The sequence below is a fragment of the Oreochromis niloticus genome, unplaced genomic scaffold (genome assembly GCF_001858045.2).
Source record: "Oreochromis niloticus isolate F11D_XX unplaced genomic scaffold, O_niloticus_UMD_NMBU tig00002331_pilon, whole genome shotgun sequence".
Classification (NCBI taxonomy): domain Eukaryota; kingdom Metazoa; phylum Chordata; class Actinopteri; order Cichliformes; family Cichlidae; genus Oreochromis; species Oreochromis niloticus.
Genome location: NW_020327619.1, coordinates 4,705 through 18,806, shown reverse-complemented (window position 1 = coordinate 18,806; position 14,102 = coordinate 4,705).

The following is a 14,102-nucleotide window of genomic DNA, read 5'->3' as shown; positions in this document are numbered from 1 at the left end:
TGAAGATGGCCTCACAGGAAGCACTGGCTCTGGTGTAATATGGATGGTATCAGCCAGCAGCGCAGGCCCTGGTGTGGTGAAGATGGCCTGACAGGAAGCACAGGCCCTGGTGTGATATGGATGGCCTCGGCCAGCACCACAGGGCCTGGTGTGGTGAAGACGGCCTCAGCCAGAAGCACTGGCCCAGGTGTAATGTGGATGGCTTCAGCCAGCACCGCAGGTCCTGGTGAAATATAGATGGCATCAGCCAGCACCACAGGCCCTGGTGAAATGTAGTTGGCCTCAGCCAGAAGCACAGACCCAGGTGTAAAATGGAAGGCATCAGCCAGAAGCACAGGCCGTGGTGTGGTGAAGATGACCTTACAGGAAGCACTGGCTTTGGTGTAATGTGGATGGCATCAGCCAGAAGCACAGGCCCAGGTGTAATGTGGATGGCATCAGCCAGCAGCACAGGCCCTGGTGTGGTGAAGATGTTGTCACAGGAAGCACAGGCCCTGGTGTGCTATGGATGGTATCAGCCAGCACCACAGGCTCTGGTGAAATGTGGTTGGCATCAGCCAGCAGCACAGGCCCTGGTGTGGTGAAGATGGCCTCACAGGAAGCACAGGCCCTGGTGTGCTATGGATGGTATCAGCCAGCACCACAGGCTCTGGTGAAATGTAGATGACGTCAGCCAGCAGCGCAGGCCCTGGTATAATGTGGATGGCCTCGGCCAGCACCTCAGGGCCTGGTGTGGTGAAGATCACCTCAGCCAGAAGCACAGACCCAGGTGTAATGTGGATGGCTTTAGCGAGCACCGCAGGCCCTGATGAAATATAGATGGCATCAGCAAGCACCAGAGGCCCTGGGGTGGTGAAGATGGCCTCACATGAAGCACTGGCTCTGGTGTAATATGGATGTTATCAGCCAGCAGCACAGGCCCTGGTGAAATGTAGTTGGCCTCAGCCAGATGCACAGACCGAGGTGTAAAATGGAAGGCATCAGCCAGAAGCACAGGCCCTGGTGTAATGTGGATGGCATCAGCCAGCAGCACAAGCCCTGGTGTGGTGAAGATGTTGTCACAGGAAGCACAGGCCCTTGTGTGCTATGGATGGTATCAGCCAGCACCACAGGCTCTGGTGAAATGTGGTTGGCATCAGCCAGCAGCACAGGCCCTGGTGTGGTGAAGATGGCCTCACAGGAAGCACTGGCTCTGGTGTAATGTGGATGGCCTCAGCCAGCAGCACAGGCCCTGATGTGGTGAGGACGGCCTCAGCCAAAAGCACAGGCCCTTGTGCAATGTGGATGGCATCAGCCAGCAGCACAGACCCAGGTGTAAAATGGAAGGCATCAGCCAGAAGCACAGGCCGTGGTGTGGTGAAGATGACCTTACAGGAAGCACTGGCTTTGGTGTAATGTGGATGGCATCAGCCAGAAGCACAGGCCCAGGTGTAATGTGGATGGCATCAGCCAGCAGCACAGGCCCTGGTGTGGTGAAGATGTTGTCACAGGAAGCACAGGCCCTGGTGTGCTATGGATGGTATCAGCCAGCACCACAGGCTCTGGTGAAATGTAGATGACGTCAGCCAGCAGCGCAGGCCCTGGTATAATGTGGATGGCCTCGGCCAGCACCTCAGGGCCTGGTGTGGTGAAGATCACCTCAGCCAGAAGCACAGACCCAGGTGTAATGTGGATGGCTTTAGCGAGCACCGCAGGCCCTGATGAAATATAGATGGCATCAGCAAGCACCAGAGGCCCTGGGGTGGTGAAGATGGCCTCACATGAAGCACTGGCTCTGGTGTAATATGGATGTTATCAGCCAGCAGCACAGGCCCTGGTGAAATGTAGTTGGCCTCAGCCAGATGCACAGACCGAGGTGTAAAATGGAAGGCATCAGCCAGAAGCACAGGCCCTGGTGTAATGTGGATGGCATCAGCCAGCAGCACAGGCCCTGGTGTGGTGAAGATGTTGTCACAGGAAGCACAGGCCCTTGTGTGCTATGGATGGTATCAGCCAGCACCACAGGCTCTGGTGAAATGTGGTTGGCATCAGCCAGCAGCACAGGCCCTGGTGTGGTGAAGATGGCCTCACAGGAAGCACTGGCTCTGGTGTAATGTGGATGGCCTCAGCCAGCAGCACAGGCCCTGATGTGGTGAGGACGGCCTCAGCCAAAAGCACAGGCCCTTGTGCAATGTGGATGGCATCAGCCAGCAGCACAGGCCCTGGTGAAATGTGGATGGTATCTGCCAGCACCACAGGCCCTGGTGAAATGTAGTTGGTCTCAGCCAGAAGCACAGACCCTGGTGTGGTGAAGGTGGCCTCACAGGAAGCACTGGCTCTGGTGTAATATGGATTGCTTCAGCCAGCACCACAGGCCCTGGTGAAATGTAGTTGGCATCAGCCAACACCAGAGGCCCTGGTGTGGTGAAGATGGCCTCACAGGAAGCACAGGCTATGGTGTAATGTGGATTGTATCAGCCAGCACCACAGGGCCTGGTGTCGTGAAGACGGCCTCAGCCAGAAGCACAGGCCCTGTTGTGGTGAAGATGGCCTCACAGGAAGCACTGGCTCTGGTGTAATATGGATGGTATCAGCCAGCAGCGCAGGCCCTGGTGTGGTGAAGATGGCCTGACAGGAAGCACAGGCCCTGGTGTGATATGGATGGCCTCGGCCAGCACCACAGGGCCTGGTGTGGTGAAGACGGCCTCAGCCAGAAGCACTGGCCCAGGTGTAATGTGGATGGCTTCAGCCAGCACCGCAGGTCCTGGTGAAATATAGATGGCATCAGCCAGCACCACAGGCCCTGGTGAAATGTAGTTGGCCTCAGCCAGAAGCACAGACCCAGGTGTAAAATGGAAGGCATCAGCCAGAAGCACAGGCCGTGGTGTGGTGAAGATGACCTTACAGGAAGCACTGGCTTTGGTGTAATGTGGATGGCATCAGCCAGAAGCACAGGCCCAGGTGTAATGTGGATGGCATCAGCCAGCAGCACAGGCCCTGGTGTGGTGAAGATGTTGTCACAGGAAGCACAGGCCCTGGTGTGCTATGGATGGTATCAGCCAGCACCACAGGCTCTGGTGAAATGTAGATGACGTCAGCCAGCAGCGCAGGCCCTGGTATAATGTGGATGGCCTCGGCCAGCACCTCAGGGCCTGGTGTGGTGAAGATCACCTCAGCCAGAAGCACAGACCCAGGTGTAATGTGGATGGCTTTAGCGAGCACCGCAGGCCCTGATGAAATATAGATGGCATCAGCAAGCACCAGAGGCCCTGGGGTGGTGAAGATGGCCTCACATGAAGCACTGGCTCTGGTGTAATATGGATGTTATCAGCCAGCAGCACAGGCCCTGGTGAAATGTAGTTGGCCTCAGCCAGATGCACAGACCGAGGTGTAAAATGGAAGGCATCAGCCAGAAGCACAGGCCCTGGTGTAATGTGGATGGCATCAGCCAGCACCACAGGCTTGGTGTGGTGAAGATGGCCTCACAGGAAGCACAGGCCCTGGTGTGATATTGATGGCATCAGCCAGCACCACAGGCTCTGGTGAAATGTAGGTGACGTCAGCCAGCAGTGCAGGCTCTGGTGTGGTGAAGATGGCCTCACAGGAAGCACTGGCTCTGGTGTAATATGGATCGTATCAGCCAGCAGCACAGGCCCTGGTGAAATGTAGTTGGTCTCAGCCAGAAGCACAGGCGCTGGTGTAATGTGGATGGCCTCAGCCAGAAGCACAGGCCAGCTGTAATGTGGATGGCATCAGCCAGCACCACAGGTTCTGGTGAAATGTAGTTGACGTCAGCCAGTTGCACAGACCCAGGTGCAATGTGGATGGCTTTAGCGAGCAGCACAGGCCCTGGTGAAATATAGATGGCATCAGCCAGCACAAGAGGCCCTGGGGTGGTGAAGATGGCCTCACAGGAAGCACAGGCTCTGGTGTAATGTGGATCGCATCAGCCAGCACCACAGGGCCTGGTGTCGTGAAGACTGCCTCAGCTAGAAGCACAGACCCAGGTGTAATGTGGATGGCTTTAGCGAGCACCGCAGGCCCTGGTGAAATATAGATGGCATCAGCCAGCACCAGAAGCTCTGGGGTGGTGAAGATGGCCTCACAGGAAGCACTGGCTCTTGTGTAATGTGGATGGTATCAGCCAGCAGCACAGGCCCTGCTGTAATGTAGTTGGTCTCAGCCAGAAGCACAGACCCAGGTGTAATGTGGATGGCTTTAGCGAGCACCGCAGGCCCTGCTGAAATATAGATGGCATCAGCCAGCACCAGAAGCCCTGGGGTGGTGAAGATGGCTTCACAGGAAGCACTGGCTCTGGTGTAATGTGGATGGTATCAGTCAGCAGCACAGGCCCTGCTGTAATGTGGATGGCATCAGCCAGAAGCACAGGCCCTGGTGTAATGTGGATGGCATCAGCCAGCAGCACAGGCCCTGGTGTGGTGAAGATGGCCTCACAGGAAGCACTGGCTCTGGTGTAATGTGGATGGTATCAACCAGCAGCACAGGCCCTGGTGTAATGTGGATGGCCTCAGCCAGCAGCACAGGCCCTGATGTGGTGAGGACGGCCTCAGCCAGAAGCACAGGCCCTTGTGCAATGTGGATGGCATCAGCCAGCACCACAGGCCCTGGGGTGGTGAAGATGGCCTCACATGAAGCACTGGCTCTGGTGTAATATGGATGTTATCAGCCAGCAGCACAGGCCCCGGTGAAATGTAGTTGGCCTCAGCCAGAAGCACAGACCGAGGTGTAAAATGGAAGGCATCAGCCAGAAGCACAGGCCCTGGTGTAATGTGGATGGCATCAGCCAGCACCACAGGCTTGGTGTGGCGAAGATGGCCTCACAGGAAGCACAGGCCTTGGTGTGATATGGATGGTATCAGCCAGCACCACAGGCTCTGGTGAAATGTAGTTGGCCTCAGCCAGAAGCACAGGCCCTGGTGTAAATTGGATGGCATCAGCCAGAAGCACAGGCCCTGGTGTGATATTGATGGCATCAGCCAGCACCACAGGCTCTGGTGAAATGTAGGTGACGTCAGCCAGCAGTGCAGGCTCTGGTGTGGTGAAGATGGCCTCACAGGAAGCACTGGCTCTGGTGTAATATGGATGGTATCAGCCAGCAGCACAGGCCCTGGTGAAATGTAGTTGGTCTCAGCCAGAAGCACAGGCTCTGGTGTAACGTGGATGGTCTCAGCCAGAAGCACAGGCCGTGCTGTAATGTGGATGGCATCAGCCAGCACCAGAGGCCCTGGGGTGGTGAAGATGGCCTCACAGGAAGCACAGGCTCTGGTGTAATGTGGATCGTATAAGCCAGCACCACAGGGCCTGGTGTCGTGAAGACGGCCTCAGCCAGAAGCACAGACCCAGGTGTAATGTGGATGGCTTTAGCGAGCACCGCAGGCCCTGGTGCAATGTGGATGGCATCAGCCAGCACCACAGGCCCTGGTGTGGTGAAGATGGCCTCACAGGAAGCACTGGCTCTGGTGTAATATGGATGGTATCAGCCAGTAGCACAGGCCCTGGTGAAATGTAGTTGGCCTAAGCCAGAAGCACAGGCCCTGGTGTGATATGGATGGCCTCAGCTAGCAGCACAGGCCCTGCTGTAATGTGGATGGCATCAGCCAGAAGCACAGTCCCAGGTGTAATATGGATGGCCTCAGCAAGCACCACAGGCCCTGATGTGGTGAGGACAGCCTCAGCCAGCAGCACAAGCCCTGGTCTGGTGAAGATGGCCTCACAGGAAGCACTGGCCCAGGTGTACTGTGGATGGTATCAGCCAGCACCACAGGGCCTGGTGTCGTGAAGACGGCCTCAGCCAGAAGCACAGGCCCTGGTGCAATGTGGATGGTATCAGCCAGCAGCACAGGCCCTGGTGAAATGCAGTTGGCCTCAGCCACAAGCACAGACCCAGGTGTAAAATGGATGGCATCAGCCAGAAGCCCAGACCCTGGTGTAATGTAGTTGGCCTCAGCCACAAGCACAGACCCAGGTGTAAAATGGATGGCATCAGCCAGAAGCCCAGATCCTGGTGTAATGTAGTTGGCCTCAGCCACAAGCACAGACCCAGGTGTAAAATGGATGGCCTCGGCCAGCACCACAGGGCCTGGTGTCGTGAAGACGGCCTCAGCCAGAAGCAAAGGCCCTGGTGTTGTGAAGATGGCCTCACAGGAAGCACTGGCTCTGGTGTAATATGGATGGTCTCAGCCAGAAGCACAGGCCCAGATGTAATGTGGATGGTCTTAGCCAGAAGCACAGGCCCTGCTGTAATGTGGATGGCATCAGCCAGCACCACAGGCTCTGGTGAAATTTAGGTGACGCCAGCCAGCAGCACAGGCACTGGTGTGGTGAAGATGGCCTCACAGGAAGCAGTGGCTCTGGTGTAATATGGATTGTATCAGCCAACAGCACAGGCCCTGGTGAAATGTAGTTGGTCTCAGCCAGAAGCACAGACCCAGGTGTAAAATGGATGGCATCAGCCAGAAGCCCAGACCCTGGTTTAATGTAGTTGGCCTCAGCCACAAGCACAGGCCCTGGTGTGACATTGATGGCATCAGCCAGCACCGCAGCCTCTGGTGAAATGTAGATGACGTCAGCCAGCAGTGCAGGCTCTGGTGTGGTGAAGATGGCCTCACAGGAAGCACAGGCTCTGGTGTAATGTAGTTGGCCTCAGCCAGAAGCACAGGCCCAGATGTAATGTGGATGGCCTTAGCCAGAAGCACAGGCCCTGCTGTAATGTGGATGGTATCAGCCAGCAGCACAGGCCCTGGTGAAATGTAGTTGGCCTCAGCCAGAAGCACAGGCCCAGATGTAATGTGGATGGCCTAAGCCAGAAGCACAGGCCCTGCTGTAATGTGGATGGCATCAGCCAGCACCACAGGCTCTGGTGAAATGTAGATGACGTCAGCCAGCAGCGCAGGCCCTGGTATAATGTGGATGGCCTCGGCCAGCACCACAGGGCCTGGTGTGGTGAAGACGACCTCAGCCAGAAGCACTGGCCCAGGTGTAATGTGGATGGCTTTAGCGAGCACCGCAGGCCCTGGTGAAATATAGATGGCATCAGCCAGCACCACAGGCCCTGGGGTGGTGAAGATGGCCTGACAGGAAGCACAGGCTCTGGTGTAATGTGGATGGCCTCGGCCAGCACCACAGGGCCTGGTGAAATGTAGATGACGTCAGCCAGCACCGCAGGCCCTGGTGAAATATAGATGGCATCAGCCAGCACCACAGGCCCTGGGGTGGTGAAGATGGCCTGACAGGAAGCACAGGCTCTGGTGTAATGTGGATGGCCTCGGCCAGCACCACAGGGCCTGGTGTCGTGAAGACGGCCTCAGCCAGAAGCACAGGCCCTGGTGTTGTGAAGATGGCCTGACAGGAAGCACAGGCCCAGGTGTAATCTGGATGGCCTCAGCAAGCACCACAGTCCCTGGTGAAATATAGATGGCATCAGCCAGCACCACAGGCCCTGGGGTGGTGAAGATGGCCTGACAGGAAGCACAGGCCCTTGTGCAATGTGGATGGCATCAGCCAGCAGCACAAGCCCTGGTGTGGTGAAGATGGCCTCACAGGAAGCACTGGCCCAGGTGTAATGTGGATGGATTCAGCCAGCACCGCAGGCCCTGGTGAAATATAGATGGCATCAACCAGCACCACAGGCCCTAGTGTGGTGAAGATGGCCTCACAGGAAGCACAGGCTCTGGTGTAATTTGGATTGTATCAGCCAGCACCACAGGGCCTGGTGTCGTGAAGACGGCCTCAGCCAGAAGCACAGGCCCTGGTGCAATGTGGATGGTATCAGCAAGCACCACAGGCCGTGGTGTGGTGAAGATGGCCTCACAGAAAGCACTGGCTATAGTGTAATATGGATGGTATCAGCCAGCAGCACAGGCCCTGGTGAAATGTAGTTGGCCTCAGCCAGAAGCACAGACCCAGGTGTAAAATGGATGGCATCAGCCAGAAGCACAGGGCCTGGTGTGATATTGATGGCATCAGCCAGCACCACAGGCTCTGGTGAAATGTAGGTGACGTCAGCCAGCAGTGCAGGCTCTGGTGTGGTGAAGATGGCCTCACAGGAAGCACTGGCTCTGGTGTAATATGGATGGTATCAGCCAGCAGCACAGGCCCTGGTGAAATGTAGTTGGCCTCAGCCAGAAGCACAGACTCAGGTGTAAAATGGATGGCATCAGCCAGAAGCACAGGCCCTGGTGTGATATTGATGGCATCAGCCAGCACCACAGGCTCTGGTGAAATGTAGGTGACGTCAGCCAGCAGTGCAGGCTCTGGTGTGGTGAAGATGGCCTCACAGGAAGCACAGGCTCTGGTGTAATGTAGTTGGCCTCAGCCAGAAGCACAGGCCCAGATGTAATGTGGATGGCCTTAGCCAGAAGCACAGGCCCTGCTGTAATGTGGATGGTATCAGCCAGCAGCACAGGCCCTGGTGAAATGTAGTTGGCCTCAGCCAGAAGCACAGGCCCAGATGTAATGTGGATGGCCTAAGCCAGAAGCACAGGCCCTGCTGTAATGTGGATGGCATCAGCCAGCACCACAGGCTCTGGTGAAATGTAGATGACGTCAGCCAGAAGCACAGGCCCAGATGTAATGTGGATGGCCTAAGCCAGAAGCACAGGCCCTGGTGAAATGTAGTTGGCCTCAGCCAGAAGCACAGGCCCAGATGTAATGTGGATGGCCTAAGCCAGAAGCACAGGCCCTGGTATAATGTGGATGGCCTCGGCCAGCACCACAGGGCCTGGTGTGGTGAAGACGACCTCAGCCAGAAGCACTGGCCCAGGTGTAATGTGGATGGAATAGCGAGCACCGCAGGCCCTGGTGAAATATAGATGGCATCAGCCAGCACCACAGGCCCTGGGGTGGTGAAGATGGCCTGACAGGAAGCACAGGCTCTGGTGTAATGTGGATGGCCTCGGCCAGCACCACAGGGCCTGGTGAAATGTAGATGACCTCAGCCAGCACCGCAGGCCCTGGTGAAATATAGATGGCATCAGCCAGCACCACAGGCCCTGGGGTCGTGAAGATGGCCTGACAGGAAGCACAGGCTCTGGTGTAATGTGGATGGCCTCGGCCAGCACCACAGGGCCTGGTGTCGTGAAGACGGCCTCAGCCAGAAGCACAGGCCCTGGTGTTGTGAAGATGGCCTGACAGGAAGCACAGGCCCAGGTGTAATCTGGATGGCCTCAGCAAGCACCACAGTCCCTGGTGAAATATAGATGGCATCAGCCAGCACCACAGGCCCTGGGGTGGTGAAGATGGCCTGACAGGAAGCACAGGCCCTTGTGCAATGTGGATGGCATCAGCCAGCAGCACAAGCCCTGGTGTGGTGAAGATGGCCTCACAGGAAGCACTGGCCCAGGTGTAATGTGGATGGATTCAGCCAGCACCGCAGGCCCTGGTGAAATATAGATGGCATCAACCAGCACCACAGGCCCTAGTGTGGTGAAGATGGCCTCACAGGAAGCACAGGCTCTGGTGTAATTTGGATTGTATCAGCCAGCACCACAGGGCCTGGTGTCGTGAAGACGGCCTCAGCCAGAAGCACAGGCCCTGGTGCAATGTGGATGGTATCAGCAAGCACCACAGGCCCTGGTGAAATGTAGATGGCATCAGCCAGCACCAGAAGCCCTGGGGTGGTGAAGATGGCTTCACAGAGAGCACTGGCTATAGTGTAATATGGATGGTATCAGCCAGCAGCACAGGCCCTGGTGAAATGTAGTTGGCCTCAGCCAGAAGCACAGACCCAGGTGTAAAATGGATGGCATCAGCCAGCACCACAGGCTCTGGTGAAATGTAGGTGACGTCAGCCAGCAGTGCAGGCTCTGGTGTGGTGAAGATGGCCTCACAGGAAGCACTGGCTCTGGTGTAATATGGATGGTATCAGCCAGCAGCACAGGCCCTGGTGAAATGTAGTTGGCCTCAGCCAGAAGCACAGACTCAGGTGTAAAATGGATGGCATCAGCCAACACCACAGGCTCTGGGGTGGTGACGATGGCCTCACTGGAAGCACAGGCCCTGGTGAAATGTAGATGACGTCAGCCAGCAGCGCAGGCCCTGGTGTAATGTGGATGGCATCAGCCAGCAGCACAGGCCGTGGTGTGGTGAAGATGGCCTCGGCCAGCACCACAGGGCCTGGTGAAATGTGGATGGCATCAACCAGAAGCACAGGCCCTGATGTGGTGAGGACGGCCTCAGCCAGAAGCACAGGCCCTTGTGCAATGTGAATGGCATCAGCCAGCAGCACAGGCCCTGGTTTGGTGAAGATAGCCTCACAGGAAGCACTGGCCCAGGTGTAAAATGGATGGCATCAGCCAGAAGCACAGGCTCTGGTGAAATGTAGATGACGTCAGCCAGCAGCGCAGGCCCTGGTGTGGTGAAGATGGCCTCACAGGAAGCACTGGTTCTGGTGTAATATGGATGGTATCAGCCAGCACCACAGGCCCTGGTGAAATGTAGATGACGTCAGCCAGCAGCGAAGGCCCTGGTGTGGTGAAGATGGCCTCACAGGAAGCACTCGCTCTGGTGTAATATGGATGTCTCAGTCAGAAGCACAGGCCCAGATGTAATGTGGATGGCCTTAGCCAGAAGCACAGGCCCTGCTGTAATGTGGATGGCATCAGCCAGCACCACAGGCTCTGGTGAAATGTAGATGACGACAGCCAGCAGCGCAGGCCCTGGTATAATGTGGATGGCCTCAGCCAGCATCACAGGGCCTGGTGTGGTGAAGACGACCTCAGCCAGATGCACTGGCCCTGGTGTGGTGAAGATGGCCTCACAGGAAGCACAGGCTCTGGTGTAATGTGGATCGTATCAGCCAGCACCACAGGGCCTGGTGTCATGAAGACGGCCTCAGCCAGAAGCACAGGCCCTGGTGTGGTGAAGATGGCCCTACAGGAATGGTAAATGGTAAATGGACTGATTCTTATATAGCGCTTTTCTACTCTCCCGGAGTACTCAAAGCGCTGCATACAACATGCCTCATTCACCCATTCATGCAAGCAATTCTAAACTCAAGTGCAAACTATAACTACATTCACACACATTCACACTCCGATGAATGCATCGGAGGGCAATTTGGGGTTAGTATCTTGCCCAAGGACACTTGACATGCAGACTGGGGAAGCCTAGGATCGAACCACCAACCTTCCGATCAGTAGCTGATCTGCTCTACCACCTGAGCCACAGCCACCCTGAAGCACTGGCTCTGGTGTAAAATGGATGGTATCAGCCAGCACCACAGGCTCTGGTGAAATGTAGATGACGTCAGCCAGCAGCGAAGGCCCTGGTGTGGTGAAGATGGCCTCACAGGAAGCACAGGCCCTGGTGTGATATGGATGGTATCAGCCAGCACCACAGGCTCTGGTGAAATGTAGATGACGTCAGCCAGCAGCGCAGGCCCTGGTGTGGTGAAGATGGCCTGACAGGAAGCACAGGCCCTGGTGTGATATGGATGGTATCAGCCAGCACCACAGGCCCTGGTGTGGTGACATAACTTATCAGCAATCGCCACTCACACGGGGTGTGTCTGACGTGAAGTATGAGCTATCGCCGAGCACAGGACGTGTCTCTGACGTGACTTATCAGTAATCGCCGCTCGCCAGGTGTGTCTGTGACGTGACTTATTAGAGATCGCCAATGTCAGGGCGTGACTGTGATGTGACTTATCAGCAATTGCCACTCACACGGGGTGTGTCTGACGTGAAGTATGAGCTATCGCCGAGCACAGGGCGTGTCTCTGACGTGATGTCAAATATCAATACAAGACTTGTCTCTCTGCTGTGATGTCAAATATCAATACTTGACTCAACTCTCTGCTGTGATGTCAAATATCAATACCAGACTTGTCTCTCTGCGGTGATGTCAAATATCAATACCAGACTCGTGTTTCTACTGTTATTTCAAATGTCACTACCAGACTCGCGTCTCCGCTGTGATGTCAAATATCAATGCCAGAGTAGATTCTCTGCTGTGATTTCAAATAGCAATTCTAGACTCGTCTCTCTGCTGTGATGTCAACAATTAATTCCAGATTCGACTCTCTGCTGTGATGTCAAATATAAAAACCAGACTCGCGTCTCTACTGTGAGGTCAAATATCAATACCAGATTGCTCTCACTGCTGTGATATCACATATCAATAACAAACTCGCGTCTCTTCTGTGATGTCAAATATCAATACCAGACTCGCGTCTCTTCTGTGATGTCAAATATCAATGCCAGAGTCGCGTCTCTGCTGTGATGTCAAATATTTCACACGGGGTGTGTCTGACGTGAAGTATGAGTGATCGCCGATCACAGGGCGTGTCTCTGACGTGACTTATCAGCAATCGCCGCTCGCCGGGCGTGTCTGTAACGTGGCGTATTAGCTATCGCCAATGTCAGGGCGTGACTGTGATGTGACTTATCAGCAATCGCCGCTCGCCGGGCGTGTCTGTAACGTGAAGTATGAGCTATCGCCGAGCACAGGGCGTGACTCTGACGTGATGTCAAATATCAATACCAGACTTGTCTCTCTGCTGTGATGTCAAATATCAATACCAGACTCAACTCTCTGCTGTGATGTCAAATATCAATACCAGACTTGTCTCTCTGCTGTGATGTCAAATATCAATGCCAGACTCGCGTCTCTGCTGTGATGTCAAATATCAAAACCAGAATCATGATTCTGCTGTGATTTCCAATAGCAATTCTAGACTTGTCTCTCTGCTGTGATGTCAACAATTAATTCCAGACTCGACTCTCTGCTGTGATGTCAAATATCAATGCCAGACTCGCGTCTCTGCTGTGATGTCACATATCAATGACAGAGTAGATTACCTGCTGTGATGTCACACATCAATTCCAGGTTCGTGTCTCTGCTGTGATGTCATATATCAATGCCAGATTCGCCTCTACTGCCATTTCAAATATCAATACCAGATTGCTCTCACTGCTGTGACATCACATATCAATAACAAACTCGCGTCTCTAATATGATGTCAAAAATCAATGCCAGACTCGCGTCTCGAATGTGATGTCAACAATTAATTCCAGCCTCGCGTCTCTGCTGTGATGTCAAATATCAATGCCAGACTCGCGTCTCTGCTGTGATGTCACATATCAATGCCAGAGTAGATTCTCTGCTGTGATGTCAAATATCAATGCCATTCTCGCGTCTCAACTGTGATGTCACATATCAATGCCAGAGTAGATTCTCTGCTGTGATTTCAAATAGCAATTCTAGACTTGTCTCTCGACTGTGATGTCAAATATCAATACCAGACTCGCGTCTCTTCTGTGATGTCAAATATCAATGCCAGACTCGCGTCTCTGCTGTGATGTCAAATAGCTCACACGGGGTGTGTCTGACGTGAAGTATGAGTGATCGCCGATCACAGGGCGTGTCTCTGACGTGACTTATCAGCAATCGCCGCTCGCCGGGCATGTCTGTAACGTGGCGTATTAGCTATCGCCAATGTCAGGGCGTGACTGTTTTGTGACTTATCAGCAATTGCCGCTCGCCGGTCGTGTCTGTGACATGACGTATTAGCAATCGCCAATTTCAGGGCGTGACTGTGATGTGACTTATCAGCAATCGCCACTCACACGGGGTGTGTCTGACGTGAAGTATGAGCTATCGCCGAGCACAGGGCGTGTCTCTGACGTGATGTCAAATATCAATACAAGACTTGTCTCTCTGCTGTGATGTCAAATATCAATACCAGATTTGTCTCTCTGCTGTGATGTCAAATATCAATACCAGACTTGTCTCTTCTGTGATGTCAAATATCAATGCCAGACTCGCGTCTCTGCTGTGATGTCACATGTCAATGCCAGAGTAGATTCCCTGCTGTGATGTCACAAATCAATTCCAGATTCGACTCTCTGCTGTGATGTCAAATATAAAAACCAGACTCGCGTCTCTGCTGTGATGTCAAATATTTCACACGAGGTGTGTCTGACGTGAAGTATGAGTGATCGCCGATTACAGGGCGTATCTCTGACGTGACTTATCAGCAATCGCCGCTCGCCGGGCGTGTCTGTGACGTGACTTATTAGAGATCGCCAATGTCAGGGCGTGACTGTGATGTAACCTATCAGCAATCGCCACTCACACGGGGTGTGTCTGACGTGAAGTATGAG